This window comes from Protopterus annectens, chromosome 12.part0 (genome assembly GCF_019279795.1).
Source record: "Protopterus annectens isolate FY-2018-M chromosome 12.part0, PAN1.0, whole genome shotgun sequence".
NCBI lineage: Eukaryota > Metazoa > Chordata > Ceratodontiformes > Protopteridae > Protopterus > Protopterus annectens.
In genome coordinates, this window is record NC_056746.1 from 934971990 (window position 1) to 934997984 (window position 25995).

The 25995-nt window shown below is 41.1% G+C and overlaps 1 protein-coding gene across 1 annotated transcript in view; it reads right to left on the reverse strand.

The window, feature by feature from the left end:
• Positions 1-24614, reverse strand: part of LOC122816888 (V-type proton ATPase catalytic subunit A) — a 449147-nt gene extending 424533 nt beyond the window's left edge. The window contains exon 1 of the mRNA XM_044089962.1: positions 24497-24614. The gene's annotated coding sequence lies outside the window, so the exon portion shown is untranslated. The remainder of the gene's footprint in view (positions 1-24496) is intronic.
• Between the last annotated feature and the right edge of the window lie 1381 nt (positions 24615-25995).

Consider the following 25995-nt stretch of genomic DNA (forward strand, 5'->3'; position numbering starts at 1 on the left):
ATGGATATGACCTTACCGAGGCACAACATGCAATGAGCCAATCCAAATGGCTCATAAACATGCCCAGCTGACAGCTGGTTATGTTTATTCTCCTTATAGCCTATGCTGAGAACAAGGCTAGTATCATTAAGGCATGTCAGTTTTACCATGTATAAAGAAAGCAGTCCTTCACACCCTTCAGCTCTTATTAAACATGACTTAGTTAGTGACTGCACAGTTCATTGTTTGAGTGTGATTAAATATGTTATCCCTGAAAAAGAGCTGCTAAGAACTAGAAAACCTTTGGTTTGGTGTTCTATTTTGTTAAATTATTAAATAATGCTAGCAGCATGTAAAAACATCTACAGTTGCTGTTTTCACTTTGTATGCACTCCTTACCAATAACCTACTGAACCAAAAATAATCTATCCCTTTCTGGTATCTGCTTCTAAGATGTAATAAATAGAAGCTTTATTCCAATGTACTTTTCTCAACCACTAATTTCAAATAAATAATTTTTCCATAAATTATGAAAAGAAGACTCTGTAAAATGTGTATAAGCCATGGTTTAGGCTACACATGCATAAATACAAAATTGAATCTCATTTAATATAATATCTTATAGTGTAAAAGAAAGTATCCCAGACTCTTTAAGTAGCTGGCAGTCATCTTTAAAGAGAGTAGTTCAAGGCTGAGAAACAATATTTAAACCAGTCAGTTCACCCTACAAGCACATGGAAATGAAGAGAGAAAGGTTCCAGCCTGCAATGGCCATTCAAAATGTTTTACAATGCATACATAGACTGCAGGGGACATTAAGGTAAGGTAATCCAATGGGGTTCAAATCCTGTCTGTTACATGCTAATTATCTTCAGTGTTTTATAATCCGTATATGTTATTATTAGTGGAAGCCATTTTTAAAATGAAAGGATACTGATATGGTACAATTATGGTTATATAAAACATATATTAAGTACAATTATGGTTATATAAAACATATATTAAGTACAATTATGGTTATATAAAACATATATTAAAGTACTGCATTTAATATTTATATTCTCCCTGAAAGTATATATTGTTTGAAATGCAGCTAATTGTATATGATTTATTTTGCATGCTAGTGATTCGTTCGAGTGTGTGTTAGGTCTGCTGCTGTATAGTCGATCATAGATAGTTGATCGACAGGTATGCAAAATCGCACAAATCCAGGGCTTGGGATTTTTTCCCCTCATGCTTTATTTGTGCGATATCAAAGTTAGTTCATATAGTTAGCAAAGGAGGTGGGAGTACCACCCCCCTCATGGGGAATGCAGGGGGGCTTGCCTCCCTGCAAAAAACGTTTTGTTTGATTTTTGAAGTTAGATTTTGAATGTGCCAAGGCTGTTTCTTTTACTTTGTTTTCAGTCTTTTATAGTTGACACTATTGCATTCAATGTTGGGTATTTTAGATTAAATGTGGTACGCACTTTATTTTATCTTTCTCATATCCCACTGCAAATTATAACCCATCAACAATCATTAACAGACTGAGTTCAACCATGTTTCAGTATGTCATTTATGTATTTGTTCAGTGCTTTTATATTCAGTTCCCCTTCATTTAATTCCTATTACTCTGTCTTTTTAATGCCTGTCCATCACTCCTAAAACACTTATTATGGTTTGTTCAGTTTTCTCCTCACACCTTTCATTCCACTCTCTAATCATGAGGACTGTTTCTTGTTATCAGCCTTAGCTGTCCTTGCATTATAACTGCTGTCATTTTATGTTCTTGAGTAGGAATGGCTTCTCAGCAGTTCCTGTAGGAACTAGCTGGCTTCACTACTGTAAGTGTTGTAGCTCTGACTATGGTACCGTGACTAGGGTTTGGGTATCCTACCCATCACTTAATATGTGAATTACAAGACAATGCCCTGGTTCAGTGTTTTTCTTTTTTTTTTTTGTGCAGAGAATAAGATTTCTATCAAAGGATCATCATCTAATGGAGACCAGAAGGATGACCACAAGTACATAAGTGCTCAGCTGAGTGTACAAGAACACTGCATTTTATAAGATAACATTGAGAATATGGAACATGCAGTGTAGTTAGCATCTCCACGGATTGTACATTAAATATTCAGATATAGTCTGGGGGAGAAGGAAGGCAAATAAAAAATCCTCACCAGCTCAGGATAACAGACAGCTGCAGCTGCACGTAAGTCAGAGATGCTGTGTCTGTTGAAACATTTGAAATACAGTTACGGTTATTTCTTGAAGAAAGCAAACATACTGATGAAACACTTTCTGTTACTACAAAGTGTCTCACAATAGCAAGAACGAAAAGCGATTTAGATGACATCTTGCGTCAATTTATAATTGCATTTATCTTAAAATTTAAATCAGTATTGTGTGTTGTTTATGCTTTACCTGAGGTTAAAACATTAATTTAAGGCATTTTTATAGTCTGCATTGCTTTTTGGTTTATGTGCTGGGTCTAGATGTTTTTCTGAGTTTGATTCTGCCATGCTTTTATACTTGGATACTTTTGAGCTGCCTGCCCCTTCTGTATACCTGGCCTTTGAAGCTCCTCCCAGTCTCATTTTCTGTACACCTGACCCTAGGAGCTCCTCCCAGTCTTATCTCCTCTGGTAATTTTATTAGTTGCTGACAGAAAAAAATGGGAAATCTCTCCCCTTAGACTGATAGTGTACTTGGAAACTGTTTTAAAGTGTGTGTGTTCCTCATTTTTGGCTTATTTACCCTTGAATCACCTTGCAATTGCTTATAGCTGGTTATTAGACTTGTTTCTGGTATCTTTTCACTTGTGGCTAGCTGAAATGTGTTTTTACATTAAGATAACTGGAACTGCAAATTGCAATTCTAGTGACAGTAGAAAGGAAACCTGGTCAATCCAAGCTGGAATACGCGCAGAGAAGGTTAAAGTAAGAATTATTGGCAGCTAGTTCATTCACTTGTTTATGATACCTTTTCACTTTTTGCTATTTAAAGTGTGTTTTTACATTAAGAAGACTGGGACTGCTATTCTAGTGTCAATATAAAAGTAGCCTGATCAGTCCAAGTTGGAAATGCCCAGGGAGGCTTAAAGTGAGAATTACTTCTTGTAGCTAGGTATCTTATTTGTTTCTGATACTTTTTCACTTTGGTCTATCTAAAGTGTGTTTTTACATTAAGAAGGCTGTGACTGCAATTCTAGTGAGAGTAGAAAGGTAGCCTGGTCTGTCCAAGTTGGGAAACACACAAGGGGGGCTTAAAGTGACAATTACTTGTGGTGGCTAGTTAGTACCTTTTCACTTCTGGCTAATAAAAGTGTGTTTTTACATTCAGAAGACTGAGACTGCTATTCTTGTGGCAGTAGTAAAGTAGCCTGGTCAGCCCGAGTTGGGAAACACACAGAGAGGCTTAAAGTGAGAATGTTTCATCAGCCAGAGTGCTTCTTAGGGACTTGGTTGGGTGTTAATCTGCATTTGAGAGCTACTTTTGCTGTGCTTTTATATTAAGAAGTTCCAATATCATCCATCTTGTGACAAAATGTGTTTACCTAGTCTCTCTGTGTTGGGAAGCACTCCAGGAAGCTTAAAGTGTAGTCATTTATTGGCCAGAGTGCACGGGAGTTAGTTTTCAGCTTTTTCTGTCTGCTGTAAATTAGGCACATTTTTGTAGAGCTATTCACTGCTCAGTGGCAGTTAGCAGATCCTGTATAGTAGCAAACCTATAAAGTTAGTACTTAGGACTTTACCTGGAAACATGGAAAGGCTTTGAGTGGAGCTAAACTTAGGGCAGCTAGTTAGTGTGTCAAACAGCACTGAGATCATAGCACTATATAACATATAGCGTTCACCCTAGACATCACTTAGGTGACCCCTGTAAAGCCAAGACCCTAAACCATAATAGCCTAACCCTAATATATGTCCTGACAAAATATATTTGCAATTTCCTAATGTCTCTGTTTCCAGCTTGGTAAATCTGGGCATCATGAGACAATGTAGCAATTGTCTCATGTACTCAGACAGCCTTTTAACACTTGAAAAAGCTAATACAGCTAAGAGATGTACACATGTAACTTCCTTGGAGGCAAAAGTCTGACTTACAAACAAGGTTGTCAAGAACACACACACTATATCCTTCAAACATACTACTCACCACACACATAGACCTCCATATGCTAAGGCACTTAAAATAAACCTCTACAAAACTCAAAGACCTCCAAAGCTATCAAACTGCAATCACTAAAGCACACTCCAAGAGCAACACCTAAAATGACACATGAGCCTACACCCAATGATCTCCAAGAACAATGCCCATAAAGCAAGTAATCACTTTACCTATTATTCTTGCCACAGGAGATGCTATTGGATGACACACAAATACTCCTCTCACCAGCCTGCTGCACAAGAAGAAGACACTGGTTCCTGTCTGGTGCCAGAATCCAGGATATCACGCACGCACTCAAGTCACTGCACCACAGGTGCCGATATGATTATATCATAGTCCATGTGGGTGCAGATGAACTGAGCTGTACCTCACTGGACAATATGAAAAGAGTCATTATAGATATCTCTGAATATGTGTCACAAACAGGTACCTTCACCAAGAATGATGCCACAGTATGAACATAAAAATGACTGATTTTAATAACTGACTTAGTTTCTGGTGTCACTCCAGGTGAATCCAATATCAATCAGCAGGGGAGAGCATGATTAACAGACCACTTTGCTTTGTCAAGGATGGTCTGCACTTGTCCCTCCTGGGCATTCAGATATTGGTTAAAACTTTATCTGCCCCACTAGACATTTTTTAGGCAATGTACAAAGCTACCAACATAGCAAAAAAAAAATCAAAGCAACCTTAAGGTGTTACTGCTTAAGAAGAAACTCCCCATGTTACAAGCTCTCCTCACTCTGGAGAATGTAGGCATCTGTGCTGCTACTGAGACTTGCTTTAAAGCTGCAGAAAGTTCTCCAGCAGTGGAAGGCTACAGTGCCTTCCACACATTTGCAACAACAGCAGCACAGACAGGGGTGACAGGTAGTGGTGCCTCAATCTATGTTAGCAGTAAATACAACTGTAGGTTGGTTAAACAGGATGATGCCCTGGAATTCATCCATATCCAAGTCTCCATAGACAAGGTTTCCTACTATGACCTGGCCAGCTATAGGCTACTCTTTATTAGCCATGAAGCTTACATCTCTTACCTAGACATACTAGGGGTACTCACCATCTAACCAAATACCTCATTCATGGGAGACTTTAACTTACCCTCTATACATTGGGAAACATACATCACTTCTAGCTCACAGGCACAATATTTCCAGGCTTTATCAAAACAAACACTCTGGACCAGATAATGCACCCTCCAACCCAAGGATCAAATATATTGGACCTAGTACTTGTCAACATGGGAGAGCATTGCATCTCCCCATGTCATGTCCTTATTGGTGATGCTGGACTACAAAACTGTCCCCCTCAAAATAAAAATCAGCCTGGAAAACCCAACTAAAACCGTAACAGTTAGAAGCTATTCTAAAACAAACTACATCCTATTAAGCAACAGTTTGTCAAAATATATGGCTCCCCCAAGCCCTGAGAACACAGCTACCTACACAGAATTATTTACAGAATCCCTGTACAAACATGTAAATGGCTGCATTGAGGCTGCCATACCTACCAGAAGTAAGACCAGATCTAACACCAAAAATCAAACCACACTGGTGGAACCCTTACCATAACACTCTATATAACAGAAAAAAAGTCATTACCAAAATCAGAAAGAGTAACTCTCATAGAAGCAAAAGCTGTCTGACTCAACTAAACAAAAAACTAAGAGGTCTAATAAAGTTCAACAAGGCCAATTACAAGGTGAGGATAGCCTCCCAGGCTAAGGACAATCACAAGGCCTTCTGCAGCTATGTCAGGAACCTTAAAGGTAATACTCATTAGTGTGCAGAACTGGTGGTAGATCACACACCCTTCACTGACCAGGATGGCATAGAATATCTGATGACTGAAAAATGTAGGCATAACTTCATGCACTACCCGCTGTGAATTTTCTACTAGCATAGCCCTCCAACCAGCAACAGAAATCAGGTCTTGAAGGAGCCCATTCAGGCCAAAAATACTGCTGTATGTACCCCAACAATATCCTCGGTTGTCTCCTAAATAGCCTAAAACATGATCTAGTAGGACCACTTGAAGCAATCTTCAACTACAGCCTAATGACAGGTTGCATGCCAAATGAACAGAGGGCCACAACAATCATCTCTCTTTAAAGGGTGTACCATCAACTGACCCCAACAACTACAGACTCATCAGTCTGACAAGTCTAATATGTAAATTCATGGAATGAATTACCATGGAAATGATAAACGAGGACACTGGTAACCTATAGAAACTGGACCGATCCCAGTTTGGTTTTGTTAAGGGAAGGTCTTGCCTACTTAACCTGGTAGACTTTTTTGAGAGTTTCACCATGGCTATGGATGGTGGGAAAATGGTGCATAACACCTATTTTATCCTGGCCAAGATGTTTAATACTATACCCTGCTCAGGTATTGCTGGCAAACTCTCAGAACTAGGCATAAATCCCTATATAACTCACCAATTTCCAGTTGGCTCACAGATAGGATCAGTGAGACCACCTCCACCAAGAGACCACTCATCAGCTGAGTACCCCAGGGCTCCATGTTGGACCCGGTCCTGTTTGGCATCTACTTCTTGGAAAGTCAAGGCTAATGTCAAAGACCTCTGGGACACCAAGTTTGCAGATGATTGTACATTGGGAGTTATCATAGATTTTCCCATGATAGCAACACCCTACAAGTGGGTCTAATACAAACAAATGACTGGTGCAAAAGCCACAGATAAAAACTCAATGCAAAGAAATGCATTATAGAGCCCTTTGGGAAATCATCCATCCAAGCTAATTACTTCATCAATAAGACATCCCTAAGAGTTGATCTGATAGTTAGGGATCTGGGAACATATGTAGACAGTAATCTGGTGATCAACCAACACATAGCCAGGACAGCAAGAAAATCATTCTATGTTTCTCAACTCATAAGCAAGGGTATGGCATCCAGGTCCAATGAATTAATAGTACCACTCTGCTTAGCCCTTATCAGAACCATCATTGAGTACAATGTCCCCTTTGGCATGTACATAGCCATGCACTTGCAACAGTTGGAATGCCATCAAAGGATGATCACCAGTAGAATCCAGGGTATGAGTACCCTGCCCTACATAGATTACCTTAAGGTCCTATTTCTGTACTCAGTCTCCTACAGGTTACTGAGGGGTGATCTATGCTTAGTAAATAAGTCTTTCTCAGATCCAACTTTCATGGATCTCTTGCACATCCACAAGACAAACAGCACCAGAAATACTAGATCTAAGGACCTGAACTTTGTTTGTGACATAAATAGAACCTGCTGGAGGGATCAATATGTGTCTCAAAGGGTCCTCACATTATGGAATAGGCTCACCAACTGCATCAAGCAGAGTTCATCCTTGACTATGTTCAAAAGAAACCTTGCTCATTGGATGGCAAATCACAAATTCACACCCGGTCTGGCCCTCATGTCTCTGATGGACAGTAAGCAAATTAATACCCAACTAAAATACTCCCTCCACATAACCCTTAGCTACCCCTTTACTAACATACCCCACCATATAGGTATCCAACTGGAATGGCTTGCACAACTAGGGTGGTAGAGACCCTGGTGGTTGATAGCCTAGTATAAACCTATGAACCTATAAGGTTGCAAAATCTCAGGGTAAGGTATAAGTACTTGCATAAATTTTCTGCACTTTCATCTGTTCTCAATTAAATAGGTTTCAAAGAAAAGATACTTGATAGGCCAAGTAAATACTATCATAATAGCCTTGTGGGCTGTGATCAAACTTTGACATTTGGAAACCATTGTACTAAACCATCCCACCAGCATATGGGATTATTCCCACTTACAGCATATCTTTCAATTGTACGGATTTCTGCAGAATGTCCAGATTTTTCCTCATATTTTTGGTCATTTTCCATAAAATTGTGGTTTTCTGACAAATCATTGGCAAGTCATTAAAGACTGAAGTCCGAAATTAATGGCAGACATTTGAGTTCTAGACTTCATACCCTTCAGAAAATGCATGTTAACACAGAACCTGTTATTCTATCAACTTTCTGTCTGTAAAAGCAATATTTAAAAAATGTCCCTATTTTTGGGCCTTTGTCCCCCCACTATTTATGGCTTTGTCCAGACTTCTTGGTCTACGAGGTTGAGAGGTGTGTACAGCATCGTTGACCAGGGTTCATATAGCATTCTTTCCAGCTACAGCACTGATATTATGGGTTCATTTAGCAGTCTACATATTAGAGAACAGGTGGGGTGGTGGGACTTAGTAATCATTAGCATCTTGTGTCATTCCAGGGGGAATGGAATAAAGAAAGTAATCGGAGTAACACTGACACATGGGGAACTAAGTAGCTATTTTTTTTTTAAGTTCTTGGTTGAGTCAAAGTAGCTCTTTAGGCCTGTATTCATATGGAAGTGACTTTAGACAAACTGAAATCAGAGAAATACCTGGAAACAAGGTCAAAAGGTAATTCCACTCAGGCTAGTTCTAGCACCAGCACCCATCAGCACCATAATAAGTAGGGAGGAACACAGGGTTGTTGCAGTAGAGACCATGACAGCGGGAGGCTAGTTACAGGTTCATAGATTCATAGCTATATACCAGGCTAATAACCACCAGGGCTTTACAAGCCTAACCGTGCAATCCAACCAAATTGTGTCCCTATGTGTCATGAACATTTATTAGGTGGAGGCATGTTAGTTAGGAAGTTTCTAGTGTATAGAGGTTATATGGAAGGGGGTATGTTAGTTTGGGCATTATTGTCTGCCTCTATCTATCAGAGACATGGGGCTAGACCTAGGGTAAATTTCTGATTTCCCATCCATTGGTCAAGGTTACACTTAAACAGAGTTAGGGATGGACTCTGCTTCACATGGGTAGAGCACTTGTTTTAGGGTATGGGGATCCTCTGAGACACATATCTGTCTTGCCAACATGTCTTATCTATGTCACAAGCAAAATTTAAATCCTTGGATCCAGTGGTTCTGATGCTATTCGTTTTGTTGATGTGCAAAAGGTCCATCAGAGCTGGATTTGAGGATGCTTTCTAAGCCAAGCATATATCACCTCTCAGTAACCTGTAGAAGACAGAGTATAGAGATAGGACTTAAAGGCAATCCATATAGGACAATGTGTTTACACCCTAGATTCCCTGGTATAGAACCTTTGTGGGTATTCCAACTGTTGCATATGTTTGGTCAGGTACACGCCAAAGGGGGCATTATACTCAATGATGGGTCTGATAAGGAATAAATAAAGTGGCACTGTGACTTCCTTGGACCTGGATTCCATGACATTATTTATAAGGTGGGCGACATAGAATGATTATCTTACTACCTTGGCCACATGTGGATCAAAGGCCAGATTACTGTCTACATATGTCCACAGATCCATGACTAGTGGGTCAGCTCTTATGGGTGTCTTATCAATGGTACTGGTATACACCTGACATTAAAAAAAATGATATATTTTTTAATTCATTATACCTATATAACAGATACAGCAGCTGGAAGCACAGACCACCAAAGAAGGAAACAATATTTGTTTTGAGACCCACTCATACAGTATATGTGCAATTCTGCACTACTGAATCGAAGACAGACGCTTGCACTAGATGAGAAAACAATGATTAACATGATTTAAGTGCCACTGTTGATACATTTGACACCAACATACCCTGGCAAGGGGCTCTCCTGCACAACAGCCATGTTCTGTTCACTACACTGGAATCCTAGTATCTAGGGACTGCATTTTTGAACATACGTAACATGTACAGGCCATACAGAAAGATAGCCAATGAACAGTGATATTGTTGACAGTCTGTAAAGTTTGTCATTTTTCTATCTTGATTTCCAGAGGTTCCAGAGAGTCAAATGGTTCCCTTACCTTTGTCCAAGCACTTCCTAATACCAAAGAAGTGGAAAATGAAAATATTCTGCAAGGGGCAATTGTAAGAAAGCTCCAATTTGAAAGCAGCAGTTTTATACCTAGTGCTTTGCAGAGAGGATAAAAACTGTCACAAAGTACAGTTGTGTACACTTGCCATAAATGTAAATGTTTTAGTGTATTCACGTTTGCAGTCCTGACTATTGGGATTTCCTGGCCTGAAAGCTCTTGGTTGGCCCAACTACCAGAGAAAAATCTTTCCGGCTCCCAGGTTGGCAGATGCTCAGACCGACATCAGTACACTCAGGTATAAAGGTAGCCAGCCTGTGTCAGAACACCAGTCTTTTACTGCCCCCCCAAATAAGAGGAGCCCTGAGAAGACTGGACCTATTCCACAGGATAGCCTGGCAGAGGAGGAGAGGCCAAGGAAGGGTCCCTTGGCTGTGTTGCACAGTCAGAAGATGCATAGTTGTAGGCTAAGGTGGTAGGAGGGTGGGAAAGAAGACTGCAATAGTGAATACACTCGAACATCTACATTTATAGTAAGTGTACACAACCGTACTGTGTTCTTCATGTTTCACTGTTGCAGTCCTGACTATTGGGAAGGTACCCAAAGCAGAAAGGATGGTAGAAGGATGCTAGGATGAAGAGAGGATGCCCTGCAGGACAGCCATGGCAAACCTTGCTCTAGACTTGGAGACGGATGCTAAATGGTAGTGTTTAGTGAAGGTATGCACTGAAGACTAGGTGGCTGCCTCTAAAATGTCCTTGGTGGGAACCTCCTTGATAAAGGCAGCAGAAGTAGCAGTAGCCCCGGTGGAGTGAGATCTAATCCCAGCTGGGGTTACCTTGCCATGAAAGCTATAGCAAAAGGAGATACAATGGGAGATCCATTTGGAAATAGTTTTCTTGGAAACTGGTTTGCCTTCTGCACCAGGAGCAAAGGTAAGGAAAAGCTGCTCGTTTTTTTCTCAAAGCTTTTGTCCTATCCAGGTAAAAACATGGCTTCCTGTGAACATCCAAGGAATGCAGAATTCTCTCCCCTTTATTTTGAGGGTTGGGGAAGAAGGTTGGTAAATGGATGGCCTGATTCAGGATGGTGTCAGAAATCACCTTAGGCATGAAGGATGGGTTGGTCCTATGAGAAACTCTATCCTTGTGAAAAATAAGAAAGGGTTCAACTCCCATGAGGGCCTGCAGTTCAGAAACCCTCCTAGCTGAGGTGATAGCTAGTAGTATAGCTGTTTTCCAAGTCAGAAACTTGGGGTCAGCAGATGCTGATGGTTTAAATAGAGGTAAAGTTAATTTTTCTAAAACAAAGTTCAGGTCCCATGGAGGCAGAGGCTTCCATTTGGGAGGCCTAATGTGTATGATCCCCCTGAGAAATTGTCTTAAGAGTGGGTGGGAAAAGATAGGAGTGTGTGAAGGCACCTAAGCAGAAATGGCAGAAGCATAGATTTTAATTGAAGAGTAGGAGATTCCCTGATTTAGAGCGAAATCAGGTATTCCAGGATGCGAGTAATGTGAACTGACTGTGGTTCTAGGTGGTGGTCTTTGCACCAAATGGAGAACCTCTTTCATTTGGCTTTGTAAGGTTTCCTAGTGCTAGGTCTTCTGGACTCCCTGAGGATGTCTAGCACCTATTTACTTAGCGTGGCGTCTGTGTAGGCCATTGTGGGATCATCCATGCTGCCAAGCTGAGGGTCAGCAGGTTGGGATGAACAACTATTCCCTAGTTTTGAGTGAGAAGGTCCACCCTCTGAGGCAAAATCCACTGTGCCTGGTTGGAGAGCTAGAAGTGGAGAGGGTACCAATGCTGTCTGGTCTAGTCTGGGGCTATCAGTATTGCTCTTGGGCACTCCTCCCTGATCTTGAGCAGGACTCAAGAAATTAGGGGTATGGGGGAGGAATGCATAAATGAATAGTTGGGTCCATGAGAAGGAGAAGACAATTGTTTTCCAGGCAGTCTCCTGTTTAATCCTGGTGCAGAATTTTTGCAATTGCATGTTCTGTTTGGATGAAAAGAGATCCACTTGTGGGGACCCCTCCCCCCAGGATTGGGGTATGGTCTGGAAAATCTCTGGGTGCAGGTGCCACTTATAAGGGTCCATATGATTCCTGCTGAAGCAGTCTGCTAGAACATTCTCAACTCCTGGTAGGTACTGTGACATGAGATGCAGTCCCAGAGAGTGTTCAGTTTCCCAGATTTGCTTTGCTAGATGGCACAGGGGGTAGAAATGTGTTCCTCCCTGTCTGTTGATATACCACATTACTGTGGTGTTGTCTATCTTTACAAGCAAGATACCTGGTGTCCATTTTTCTTTGAAGGCTATTAGGCCTTTTTGTACAGCCATGAGTTCTTTCCAATTGATGTGCCTGATTCTGTTGTTGATTTCCCACTTCCCATGGGTTTGTAGGATGTGGAAGTGAGCCCCCCCAGGCTGTCTCTGAGGCATTTGTTGTAAGGGTCTGTCCCTGAGGATTGAATATGAAGGGGAGGCCCGGGTTGCTAGCATAAGTCTGTGCCCACCATGCAAACTCCAGTTTGAGGAAAGAAATGAGGGGTATCTCTGTCTCTAGTAGTTGGGAGTTATGGCACCATATGTTCCTGAGATACCACTGCAGCTTCCTCATCTGCAGTTTGATAAGGGGGACCATGAGGATGCGTGAAGTCATGTTCCCCAGGGCTGTTAAGAATTCCCTTGCTGAAATCTGATTCTTCATTTGCATTCTTTGGAAGTAATCTGTTAGGAAGAACACCTTTTCTGGGGGAAGAAAGCCTTCTGGAGTGTGGTGTCCAGAAGGGTTCCCAGGAAACTAATCCTTTGGTTTGGTGAAGTGACGGACTTCTCGGGGTTCAATGTGAATCCCAATGAAGATAGAGGTGTTGGATGAATTTGCAATCCTGGAATAGTTTGGAGGGATCTGTTGACTGTATAAGGCAGTCATTCAGGTAGTGGTAGATTTGCAGGGTCTGTTAAATATTCGAACATCCAAAATGGCGAACGTTACATGATCGAGACCAAATGTTCGACATTTGGATGTTCGAATATCACATAAAAGAAAAAAGAAAAAAAGAAAAACACACCTTAACAGTGTGAGCAGGGGGGCAAGCCCTCCTGCACCCCTCACACCCCCCTACTTAAATATACCAACTCCGAGACCACACTTCAGTGCAGAAAAGGGAAATTCTCCCTATCTGCACTGTACGACGACATTGAAAGTCAATCTTTGAACACTTGAAATTTCGAACATTTGGTCTCAACCATGTAACGTTTGAAATTTTAAGCATTCAAAGACTTGACATAGACCAATTTGCATTCCCCTGGTCCTGCAGAAAGCTATTGCAGGAGCCAGGCACTTTGTGAACACTCTTGGTGCAGCAGATAAGCCAAAGGGCAGAGCAGAAAATTGATAATGACTGGATAGTGCTCTCAAGTGAAGGAACTTTCTGTGTGATTCATAGGATCATAGGAAGTTACTAGGCTACTGGCCCTGAGGCCCTTAAAGCCTAGCCAAGAATTTAGCCCATGTTCCAATAAGTCAGCCCCCTATGCCACTGTCCAGCAGGAACACAGGTGGAATCCCAGGAGTGTATTTTCTTTTCCCCATCCAGTTATTCAGGTTGTGCTTACAAAGGGTTAATGAGGTACTCTGCTTGTTGTGGAAAGGGAGTCTGTTTCACAAAAGGTGGAATCTTTGGGACACAAATATGTCCCACCAACAAGTCCTATTGATGTCACCGACCAGGTTGAGGTCGCATGTGTGGATTACTTGAGTGGAGCTTGACTTGCGGATATGCAGCAGTCCCATCAGGGTGGGGCCTGAGATTGCTTTTCTATGCCAGACAGAGGTCACCTCTGAGGAGTCTGTAGGAAAATGAGTAGAGAGACAGGGCCTTTAGCCTATCTATGAAGGGTAGATATTTGAGGCCCTGGATTCTCCTGGTGAGGAACCTTTGTGGTCTCTCCAGCAGCTGCATGTGCTTTGTGAGGTACATGCCAAAAGAGTTATTGTACTCAATAATGGGTCTTATAAGGGAAGAATACAGGAATGTTATGACCACCTTGTCCCTGGATGGAGATACCCTTACTAATGTGGTGGGCCATGTAGAAAACTTTCCATACAACATAGGCAATATGGTGGTCAAACGTCAGTTTGCTATCAGCCTGGGTGCCCAAGTCCCTCACTACTGATTGCGTACTTATGACCTTATTATCAATGTGATAATTTGTGGAGACATCACTCTCCCAAAAGGGGATGATGATGCATTTTTGGCATTCAGTTTGAGGCCATGTTTCTGGCAACTGTCATTTGTTTGGATGAGATCCTCTTGGAGGATGTCCGCATCACTAGGGGAATTGGTAACAGCACCCAGCTTCCAGTTATCTGCAAACTTGGTCAGCCATAGCCCACTGGTTTTGGCTGCATAGTAATGTCAAGGTAGGCATCCTTTAGGTCTAGAAAGCTAATAAAGGCCTGTGGGACAGCATGGGAAGGAGCTTTTAAAGAGTTAACACTTTGAATTTGGGAACCAAGAGAAACTGGTTGGGTTTTGACAGGTCCAGGATAGGGCGCTAAGAACTTCTTTTCTGGGGACCAGGAATAGTCTGGAATAGAATCCTATTCCCTGCTGAGGAGGAGGGACATGCTCTACTGCTCCTTGCATACAAAGATTTTGAATTTGAACCAGGGCCTCTCTCATTGGATTTAGGGGGAAATCTGGAAACCCTGAGGATTTTAACTGCTATCTGAAAGTGAGCTTGTAGCCATTTGCAATAATGTCTAGAACCCACTTGTCTGAGGTAATTAGGGTCCAGGTATGATAGAAAAGAGGCAGCCTTTCTCCTAGCTTTGGGGTGGGGGGGGTGGCTTAGTCATTGTGAGTCTCTGGAAGTGGCTTGGGATCTAGAACTCCCTTGCCTTGAGGATTCCGAGGTCTACTGTCTGCCTTTTTGCAGAATTTGCCTCTGCCTACATGGTCTCTCCCTTTGAGGTTTCTTCTGGCTACTTCTAGGCAGGGAGGGAACAGACCCGTGTTTAGCAGGGAAATTTCTACTGAACCTGGAGGGCTGCACCTGGAGGAAGTCTTTCACTGTTTGCATAGACTTGGCTTTGTCCTCCATCTTTTTCAACACTTCTTCTACTTTTGGGCCAGAAAACATTCTTGTCAAGGGGGACATCTAACAGATTATGTATAACATGATCCAGAAGGGCTTGTTCTCAGAGCCAAGCATGTCTTCTTAGGTTCATAGGTGTGTACTAGGCTAATGGCCCTGGAGTCTTTACAAGCCTAGCCCATAGGATTACCCTGGCATCAAGCCACCTGACCTTAGTTCCTAGTGCCTCTATCGAGTAGAGCCAGTGGAGTGATCCCTGGGATGAATTTTCTATTTCCCATCCACTCATCAGGATTTCTCTTCAAGAGAACCAGTGAGGTGCTCTGCTTGACATGTATGAGAAGTTTATTCCATAGCATGGGCAGTCTCTGGGTTATGAACCTGTCCCTCCATGTTCTGTTGATTGTGGTAATGAGGTTGAGGTCTCTGGAGCATGTGTCCCTGACCCAGCAGTGGCTGCTCTGCAAGATGCTTCCATGGTATCATATCCACAGTATAGAGAATACTTAGCTACCTGTGCACTAGCACGACAGAGTTCTGACAATTCCTTGGAAATGTTTTTGTCCTCCAAGGCAGACACCTTCTTTTTAAGTTTGTGAAGGATCGTCTGCTGGTACTTGCTCATATGAAATTGGCAGTTGAGGCCCTAATAGTGAGTGCGGCAGAGGTATAGACCTTCTTGCTGAATCTGTCAAGGGCTTTGCTCTCTTTATCTATAGGAAGAGGATTTCTAGAAGAACTGGTTCTAGCTCCCTTAGGTCCTGGCATGATCACTTCAGGGTTAGTACAGGGGTTCTTGTACAGAAATTTGTCAGATCCTTGAATATGGTAAAGCTTGTCTGGTTGTCGAGGGGCAGGGAGTAGAGAGTCAGGTTTAAGAGAAGATTTCTGGAAGACATCATCCACCACTTCCAGAACTGGAGGTATAGCCAAAGATTTATGTTTTTGTAAGTCCAGGAACTCTTTGACCCTCTTTTTAGTATGTGGGTAATCCTGAGCCTCGCATTGGAAATGCTGTCTCAAGGCATGGAGGGTCTCCCCAAAGGTGAAATCCTCAGGTGAAGAGGCAAAAGGGAGGATCTCTTCAGAGTCAGAATCCTTATAGGAAGTGTATGAAGGGCCCTCTTCAGATCCAGAGTCTTCCTGAGTCTGAGTTCTCCCCTGACATGCAAGATCCTGATACATTTCTGAAGGTTCATCCTTTTTTCTTTTACCAGTGGCAACAGTTTGTCTAGACCTGAAAAGAGAAATGAGATCTTCTGCCAGTCTGATAAGGTCCTGATGAGAACCCTGAGGAGCTGAGCCAGAAAGTCTCACTGCAGGCCTAGGTACAGAAGGCCTCCTAGGAGTGGCTAAGGCCTTAGACGTAGGAGTGTCCAGAGCCCTCATGCCTATCTCTCAAGGATGCTGAAAATGCACTGGAGCTGGAGTGGGCCGAGGCCTCATTGCCAAGTCTCTGGGTGGTGCACGCTCTTTGGAAACCAAGGCCTGCTGAGCAGTCCTGGACCCAACTGATGAGCTGTTGTCGAAGGCTTGTGTAGACATGGATTGGAGAGATTGTGTGTTGGACTCCAAAAGGGTCTTGACAGAGCCCTGAGTCATCAGTTCTGGAAGTGAAAGGAGTGCATAGGCACCTCACCTTGTTCAAGAACTGCAAGCCTAGCAGGAGAGTCAGGCGGAGACGGATTGTCATCTGAAGGCCTACGCTTCTGTTTCTTATCTTTCTTGCACTTAGGCTGATCAAATTCAATATGACCGATGGACATCATAAACAATGGTTGAACAGATTGTTGGCTAACAAACTTAGCAACAAATTCAACCCTATGCCTGATAGTTCTAGTATGTAAACTCACATAAAAGCAACATTTAGCAACATTGTGATCAGGGCTTAGGCAAGTAACACAAATGGAGTGAAAGTCTCTATGTGGGATCTGCTTACCACAATGGAGACAATTATTGACTTTATCTGACATGAGCAAGGAAAGGAAAAGTTCCCCAACAGGGTACTTATCTGTCCGATGACACTACTCTTTGATATGGACTGACCAATGCACTTGCATGCTGCTTCAGTGCTTGACATCTTCCACAATAAGAAAAGACTGGTATTCTGACGCAGGCTGGCTACCTTTATACCTGAGTGTACTGACATCGGTCTGAGCATCCACCAGCCTGGGAGCCAGAAAGATTTTTCTCTGGTCATCAGGCTGACTGTGAGCTTTCAGGACAGGAAATCCCAATAGTCAGGACTGCAACAGTGAAACATGAAGAACAGCTTTAGTTGCTGGTGCCAACATGCCTAAATGGGTAGAAATAATCAACAAATAATATGATCGGTAAAAAGCTCAGTCACAGAGTCAAGACAAGCGAGAGCAAGTGTCTATAACTTTAAAGCAGGAAGTGACTCTGAACAGCACATATGAGGACTACAGAACAGGCAAGCAACTGAGCCAAGTATAGAAATAATATTCATAAGGAAAGCTGTTGGTGGAATGTAGAAGTCCATGAAGTTATCAAATGAAAAAGGAGAGCGTAAAAATGTGGAAGACAGAAAAGATGGTCCAGGCTGGGAAGGAATACTAGTTGGCTAACAAAGAGGCTAAGAGAGGAGTTGCAATAGCAAAGAACAAGGCATCAGAGGCACTCTACCAGCTCCTGGAAACTAATTCAGTAGATGGCTCAAAGAAACTATATCAGGTTGCAAGACAAAGACAGAAAGATAAAGAAGATGGTCAGACACCCTTTATAAGGGATGCCAGCAACAAACTGCTCAGCAGCAACAGGACATCAAAGGAAGATGGAAGGAGTACTTCAAACAGCTTCTGAATCAAGAAAACCGCACTGAAGCTGTACTGCCCCAGACACAGCCTACAAATAGAGAAGAGGAAGCGCCAACCATAGAAGAAGTAAGAACAGCACTAAGAAAAATGAAGTCAGGGAAAGCAGCAGGCTCAGATGAGGTCACAGCAGATATGATAAAGATGCTGGGTGAGACAGGGGAGAAATGGCTCTGGAAGGTACTCATAGCAGTGTGGAGAGAAAGGCATATCCCAGATGACTGGAGAAACATTCACAACTGTGTGCATTACAAAGGTATCAAACTCCTGTCACATTGCATGAAAGATTTGGGGAGGGTGACTGATAAATGAATACACTGAGTAGTAGAAAGTAAGATGGGAAATGAACAGTTCAGATTCAGACCAGGATGCAGCACAATTGACCCAGTGTTTGCAGCAAGACACATATCTGAGAAGAAGCTAGAGATGAGGAAAGAATCCAACTGGGCATTCCTAGGTTCATAGATTAGTACTAGGCTAACTGCCCTTGTAGGCCATTTTGAGCCTAGCCAATTACCCCATGTGAGAATCAAGCCCTGCACCTTTTGCCTGTAAGGTGAATACCTTAGTCACTATGCCAACCTCCCAACTCAGAGAAGGTACATGACAAGGTTCCAAGAAAGCTGATTTGGGCAATTCTGTGGTGGTTCAAAGTCCCAGAAACATTGATAGAATTAATGCAAGCTAGGACCCAATGACTCAAGCATGAACAGTGTTTGGTCTTACAGAGGGGTTCTCAGTGGGAGTAGCTGTGCACAAGGGTTCATCTCTGAACCCACTGCTGCTCATAATGGTGATTTACTACATTAGCAACAGGTCGGAGGGGACAGAGCAACAAAGTTACTGCAGGCAGATGATGTGGCATTACAGAAAAAAAATGACCTAAAACAGATAAGATGGTTATAATGGCAACAAATGGTGGAGCTCAGAAGAAGCTGAGAACTGAGATAGAAAGGAAAAAAGTGTAACAGGTTTGGGTATCTGGGAGGGGGTGGTGGAGAAAGTGGGAAGTCTGAATGGGTCAAAGCTGGAATCAGAGGTGCTGCAGCCAACTGGCACAGAGTATCAGGTGTAGTATATGACAAAAGAATGCCAAAGAAGCAGAAAAGTAAGGTCTACAAAACAATGGAAACCTGGACAGTAAAGGTAGAGCAGTTGAAGAAGCTAGAGGTGATAGGGATGAAGTGTCTAAGATGGGTGGTAGGATACACACTGTGGGACAGATGAAGAAATGAGGACATAAGAGAAGAAGCCAAAGTAACTCCAATTGCAGAAAAGGTCGAAGAGAACAGATTACGGTGGTTCAGGCACATGTGAAGAAAAGTAGAAGAAAATCTGGTGAGGAAGATTTGGGACAAACAGGAAGAAGGTAAGAGGAAGCAAGGATGTCCAGCTAAGAGGTGGATGGAATGTGTGAGATAAGACCTGCAAAAGTCAGGCATGAGTGTCGAAGAAGGCAGGAGAGTGACACGGAATAGAGAGATGGTGACAGTTAACATGGCACCCTGATCACATGTAGAAAATTGGAAAAAGGGGGTTGATGATGATGACAATGATTAAAGGCTAATGAAAACAGAACAAAATGTAGCCTGTATTCTCAGTTGTAAGATTAATTTTGGATCAATATAATACATGTCTTTGATTGAGTGACCAATATATTAAAAATCAGGGAACTTTGACTGGGGCTTCCCTAGCTTCAGTAAGGCATGTGACACAAGACTTTTAGTAATTAAATAAAGAAATAGCAAATTGATGGTCTGAAGGCAGATAAAGGAGATGCATCCTGTGTAGTACATTATCTGCAAAGCTGAAGGCAGAGGTTCATAGTAAATGGCATGCACTCGGAGAAGGGTGTCACAGTAAATGCAGTGCACTCTGAAAAGAGGGTTAGGCTCCACCATTAGTCTTCTTCAATGGAATTTATAACTGATGGTACAGAACTACAGAAGGAAGTATACATTACACCTGCACAGTGTTAATATGCAAAAAATGTAAAACATGTAAAATAATATTTTTAATTTTGAAAGAATTTTCTAAGTTATTAGCTTATATTTATATGCAACGTACTGCACAACAGTGTATATAGGAAATAATCATTCACCCACTGATTATCTGATTACCTGCTTTATCCATTTTAGAAACAGAGGGGAGCTAGAGCCTATCCCAGCACTCAATGATCAAATAAACTCTTCCTGGCTAGAATGACAGTCTATTACAGGATCCAAGCATGCATACACACACAGACACAGATTCAGACACACACGAGCACGCCCATGCATGCACACATGCACACGCGTACGCACACACACACACACACACACACACACACACACACACACACACACACACACACACACACACACACACACACACATATCATGTAGACATATAGGCAGCTTAAAGAATCACCAGTTTAAACTTGTGCACAAAAGGTACACTAGCCAAGACGTGAACTGAAACTGAATAACAGTTTTAACCTCTGTGCCACTGTGCTGCCTAGCCTCTAGGAAACATAAAAGAGAAATCCATAACGGGAAAGTCTATGATTTTAAAAGCAGAGCTATATTATCTTGCAAATCACTGGAAAGAAACCTAGAAAGTGTCATATCAACTTACACTAAATATTTTTAAGTAATGTGAAAAGACAGTAGAAAGGGCTGTGGGATGCATACACTGAGTTGTCACAACTAGTAAGTAAAAAGTTACTCTCTTACTCTTCAAATATTCCTTACAGTATGTGTGCACTTGTCATCTCCACAGTGACATACACAAGATGGAGGCAAGCCTAAGGAGTACAAATAAGAAGGCACAGGGTGTGGGCTGGAAATCATACAGAGATTAATGCAACTCCCTGTATGTACCATGGTGTAAACAAGGAAGAACAGGAAAAAACAGCACAAACTTTCGAGCACCTCAGGCTAAACAACTATGCTCAACAGAGCTGCATCAGGAAAAAAACGACGACATACAAAAATACTACAGAACAGTCTGAAGATGGAGGGCTGACCTTAAGGCTATGAACTGATTTATTTTTTTCTTATGTAGAGTGATAGGCATATGTCACAGTGTTTTTATGATATAATCGGTAAAAAAAATTAAGAAATTGAGGAACACATGAGAAAGATAGAAAGTAGTTCTAGCGAGACATGGGGAAGATTTAGGCCTTGTAATTAGGACTGACACTTCATCCAGAATGCAAAGAAAAATGCCAATGACCACATGCATGACTGAATGAATGAACGAAAGGGCAAGTCAGAAGGAGTTGCTCTACTGTTCCATGAATGCCAGGAATGAAAGATTTAGGAAGGATCAGTTATGTGACTTGATACGGCTTTATTGCTAAAGATATAGCTGGAACTGTCAGAAAATAGCCGCAGGCTGCAGAGTTAAAATTTGTCACAACTTGAGTCACCCACTACAGTACAAGTAAAGGGCGTTAGTAATGACATGTATGCACTAAAATACATACATCTTCTAGGGCTTTTAATGTAGATTTGAATTATGGTCATCATGTCCTTTGTATTTATGTCTCTCTGGTTTACAAAAAATAACTTTATAACCTGTTCACAAATAAATGCAACATGCTTATGTGAGTACACAAAGGTACTGTAAAATTACCAGTTTATTATTTTTTTTATTTTATATCATTCTAAATGCATTCCTTGATTTTGCCAAGTTCTTGTGTTGTGATTGAAAATATTTGTTATATTTGTCCAACACCCAGATAATAAATACATAAATCCATGCATCCATGCATCCATGCATCCATCCATCCACCCATCCATGCAGAATTGTAATATATTCAGTAGTTCAATCAAAATGCCGTTTCCACCGATAGCATAGAAAACGAAGAAAGGTTAATACCAAAAGAGGCAGCACTATAGCAACAATCCAGTGATTCCTGCATAAATTATAACCAGAAACATACCTCTCAAGTGTACCTCATTACGAGGAATGTACCTTATTTGGGGTCTTAAAAAGTTCATGTTCCTCAAAGTTCCTCGAAGTTCCACATTGAAAGACTCTGTCACACATTCAGTGTTAAGAACTTTTTTAAGTGAAATCCATGGTAAATATAAATTAATCTATTAATTCATTAAAAGATTTTTTTATAAGTAAAACCAGCATATTTTAACCATACTATACCCTTCCTAGTTGAAGTTGTTAGTAAGCCATTAGTATGTGTTCCACATTTTGCCCATTTGTTCCACATTATGAAGGCTAGTATTCCTCGTTTTGGAGATGGAAGGTTGAGAGCTGTGACCAGAAATAACACTGAAAAGGTTGTCAGTGTTTAAATGTCATGTCAGGCTTTCATTAGCCAATAATTTGATTTCTGGAGCAAAATTCAAAACCAGTGACAGTCAGCAAAGACAAAGTTTATCCCATGCTAAGATCACATCCAGCCTTACCACCCCCTCCTAAGCCAGGAGTTTTTCTGTTAGTAGAATAGATTAAAATGACCTAGTGTTATAATGTGCAACACTTTCACTTACTAAAACAGCAGGGTTTTTGATTTATGAATGAGAATGACTGCTGTCACATTGCTGTGACATTCATTTAGCAGCAGAAAATAATTTATTGTACCTTAACATGAATGAATCAAGCAGAGGAACTACTATTACATTTCATAAAAAAGGAGCGCTGCCAGACGTATACCTTACCCCCATCATTTTCACCCTGCCCTACTGTCTCTAAATTTTTCTGCCTCTTTGTAAGAATGACCTTCATCAGGAGTCATACAGCTGCGAACAGGATTCAGCCTGCCCTAGCTTGATTCATTGGTAGAAGGTACTGATGACAGCTAAAACAGAAGTGTGTTTGTCAGTAAACAGAGCATGTCATTGTCAGGGAGGTGGGCATAAAAATCTCATTATTACACATAAACTGACTGCTGAAACAAAAAGTGTTCTGTTTTTAGTGATAGTGCAGTCACTAATGCACAGCAACTGGTAGCCAGCTGGACTGAAGATCCTGTAGCTATGAATTATATTAGTAGCGGTTTAGCCACCCTGCACTTGTATAAACCCTAAACCAGAAAAAGCAATCACACCTATTAACAAAGTATACAGTAAGTCTATAATGTAAGGATAATTAGCAGGGCTATATGAAAAAGCTAGACACAGAATAACACACGGTATTAAACAAGAGACGCTGCTCACAAAAAATTCTATATATAATACTGATAAGGATAATGTGTCAGGCAATATAAAGAACAGTGGTGTTCACAAACTTACTATACAGAACGGGTATTAATACACTATAATAAAACAATATTGTATTATAATACATACAATATGAAACAGATACAAACGAGGGAGATAAGCAATGCATTATAAACAGTTCTCAGCTGTGAAAACCATACAATAATATGCAGAGAAGGAAGTCAACTAAGAATCAAAGTATGTTTTGGATGGGTATGATCTGTGTTACTTGAGCTCAAAGAAGTTAAAAGGGTGGTTTATAAGGGTCAAGTTAACACTGATGCCACTGAACAGGGGATAATCCTTGTCACAAGACCAACAGGGCTGATTGAAGCACAGAGGGTATAGCTACCTAAGCAATCATAAACAAAGTAAACAACTTGATTTACACTGTTTAAAATAACAATATGGCAGAATTAGAAGACAAGGAATAATAATTAAGACTAGATTACAAGATACAGACTTAGATGTATTACACAGTAAGATGGATTCTCACAGATCGTATACAGTTTTCAAAAATGTTTGTATGTAGAGAATACTCTGACATTCAAATAACTAACTAGCTAACTAAATACATAACTAAATAACTATCAGTGAAAGCCAACTTTAAACAGATCCTGTCTGCTGTAGAAGGTGTATAAAGCATTCATTAGTAGGAGCTGTCCCTAGCATCACTACCATATGCATTATGGGTAATGATAGCCACTGTTGTACTAGTCCCCACTGACATCTCCTGCCTAGCTTAAAAAAATGAAACCATAAGCCTCACAGCAGACAGTAACAGAAGAGCTGTCATATTTGTACCAATGAGCAAGAAGCACATTTGTTCTTCTTTGTGTTAATTTGAACAATATGTCCACATGAAACTGTCAGTCCTTCAGTATTCACCATCATCATCTAAACTTTGCCTGTTCAACACTCCAACACTCTTGTCTGCTCCTGAGGACTAAGAAAGAACTTTAATTTCAAGCAATTAAATGAGTTAAGTAACTCAGTGGTGTAGATCCAGGCCACAATGGCAAAAGTAAAACTAAAATATGTATATGTGTCTATATAATGCATGCATATATTACATTTTGTCATTCACTCCCTGTATAATATCTTTACCCCCAGGCTGATACTGCTTAACAAATTCAAAATAAAACAAATACACTTTAGAGTAGACAGTAAAACATCAGCTACCATGATCAGGATATTCTGTCTCAAAACTTTATAGATATTGATATATTGTAGCCAACAATGTCTCTGTCCCACAGGCAAAGAGAGTTTAATTGTTTGAGCTATTAAACCATATATATTTTAGTATTACTGTGTTTATCCACTACAGATAAATGAGAAAATTAAATTTTACCTTTTGTGTTTTCTCTCTTTCAATTCCTGACAACTGTCTCAATCCCAGAATTTCTCCTTTCCTCTGCTACTCTACGAGTGTCCTCTTACTGACTTTGAATAGGTTTATATACTCTGGCAGGTTAATAAATACAGCCAAGACACATTTATGCCAAAAAAAAAAAAAAGAAAACAGGTTCTACCTGCTACAGTAAGGGAAAGAAATCCTCACAATTTTTTAAGACTATGACTGAGCTCAAATCTAAGAGAAAACATAAACATGAAGTTGGTGTGCTGTAAACAAAGTGCATCTCACATGACTTAGAACACCAATGATAGGAAAAGGTCAGGGTGAAAGGATTCAGGATGGCATCTCGCATAGCAGGGCACTTACATTATTATTATTATTTTAAAATTATTATTTAACACACTGCTAAGAGCAAGCTTGTCAGAGCCACAGAATGGATCAAAAGAGAGTTGTGGACTTCTGGACAATTGGTCAGGAAATGGGTTTTAAAGTTAAAAATTACATTATATTCCCTTGGTAGTAAAATGGGTTGATAAGACTAGCTATCTTGCCTTTTACATGCATTTAGCATTCTACCACCCCTCCATTTCTACCCTTGCCTTCACTCCCTCTCCATGCCTTATTGAGTGCCTACATGGATTCCATCTCAATCACCCATTCTGGTGGTCTGTTTCTTGAATTTGCAACCCTCTCTGTGAAGAAATACTTCTAAAGGTGCAGGGAGTAGTTGGCCCATACAATATGCTGCTTGTACTCCCTCCTTCCTCCTCTGTTCTTCTTCCAGATGACTTTTTCACATCTCTCAGACATTACCTTCTCAATTGGTATCATGTCTCTGCCCTGTTTCTTTTGGTCTCCAGTGAGAAGATCCCCAACACCTATGGTGTGTGGTGATAACCTCTCCTTTCCATTCCACATGTGGTCTGAAGACTTTTCTCTGAACACCTTCCAGTAACCTGATATCTCTTTCCTAATTCAGCCTTCAGAAGGTCACTGAGTAGAACATACCCAGGGCATGGTAGTTACTTCTTTTGCTTTTGGTGTCTGTTCCTCTGAAGATCTATTGCAGCATTCTGTTTTCTGCTGTTACGTCTCTGTAACTCTGTCTTGCCCATTCAGTCCAGGTGCGATCAACACTTTGATATTTTTTTCTTCCTCTTTTGCCATCACCTCCACTATCCCTCTTGATACTTCACACCAAGATTACTACAGCCCAGGTATAACGCTTTGCATTTGTCTGCAATGAACTTCAAATGCCACCTTTCTGCCCACTTCGCCAGCCTTTCCACATCCCTCATTAGACACTTTTCCCATCATTCAGTGCTGCACCTAACTTTGTGTCATCGGTAAATGGCTGAACTTGTTCTCTCTTTATTATATGTATCTGCAATGAACACACTGAAGGTTGCAGGATCTACCCAGGACAAATCCCTGCTGTAGTCCACTAGTCACCTTCCTTATTCCTGACATTGTTCTTCACACCACAACCCTGT